The following is a 1,396-nucleotide window of genomic DNA, read 5'->3' as shown; positions in this document are numbered from 1 at the left end:
AATTATGAATATAAAAAGTATAAAACAAATGCAATAAAATAAAATAATATCCTCATTATGAAAGTAAAAGTATTTTTCTAGAAACTTTTACACTTCAATTGCAGCATGGAAAGTGTTTATAAGCCATTTAAAATAACACACAAAAACCGTTAGATTCACTTCAACATTTAAATTTAATTTGTCAAAATATTTTCGTCACTTTGAGACCGTGACCTGTTCACTGACAAAATTCTGTGCTGTTTTTGTGTGTTATTTTAAATGGCTTATAAACACCTTCCACGTTGCAATTGTTTTCCTTCTAGCACACGATCTCAGATCAGGTCACTTGCTATGCAGGTACATCTCCGAATTTTTACACTTCAGTTTTTGGAGAAATTATGTTGTTTCATTTTTGCTACAATTACATCAAAATTGGGGCATTTTGATGCCAAAGCAATTTGGATACAGTCTTCAGGGTTCATTCAATTACTCTGCTTTGTTTTTATGTTCATTAGAGTGGAAAATCCTTGTTTGCAAAGAAAAGTTGTTGCAAAAGGCAGCAACTTTTTGACTGCCTCCTCATGTCAGAAGAAAAATTTCTGTCATAACAAGGAACACGTTTTTTATATAATCTTACTTATTTCTAATGAATCCTCATTACCCCCAAAGAATTCTATTTTTATCTCACTTGGGGTAATTTACCCCAGTTCACCAAACCCTATATAAAAGAACGGTTATTTCTCTTGCACTATCATACCTTTTGAGGTAATTACCTCCCTTAGTATAAATGTTCCAATGTGAAATTCATTTTTGTATCAATACATCAGTTTTTTAAACAAGAAAAGAAAAAAAATCCTTACATCTTAATTCACCATTTGCAGTGTATCCAGTCATGCTATAAATTCGAAATCTTACTATTATGAGAATATTCAACAACTGCTGTCATGACAAAAATTTAGCCATAAAATGGCATAACAGATGGGGGCCTGCTGTTTTGAGAAAACAGGAGTTAGAAACAATTCTTGTGAGAAAATCAACAAATGTTTCTCTGTAAAAATGTCACGAGCAAACTTATTATGATTCTTCTATTCTTCTATTCTTCTATTCTGTTATTCTTTTATTTGTTTCAGTCATTTGACTGTGGCCATGCTTGAGCACAGCCTTTATTGAACAAATCGACCCCAGGACTTATTCTTTGTAAGTCTAGTACTAATTCTATCGGTCTTTTTTTGCTGAACCGCTAAGTTATGAGGATGTAAACACACCAGCATCGGTTGTCAAACGACGTTAGGGGTGGGGGTGGGGACAAACACAGACACACAAACACACACACATACATACATACACACACACACGCACACACACAGCGCTCGCATGCACACACACACAGACAGACAGACAGACAGACACACATACA

The sequence above is a fragment of the Octopus bimaculoides genome, chromosome 11 (assembly GCF_001194135.2).
Source record: "Octopus bimaculoides isolate UCB-OBI-ISO-001 chromosome 11, ASM119413v2, whole genome shotgun sequence".
Lineage (NCBI taxonomy): Eukaryota > Metazoa > Mollusca > Cephalopoda > Octopoda > Octopodidae > Octopus > Octopus bimaculoides.
Note: the sequence above shows the minus strand (reverse complement) of the source record.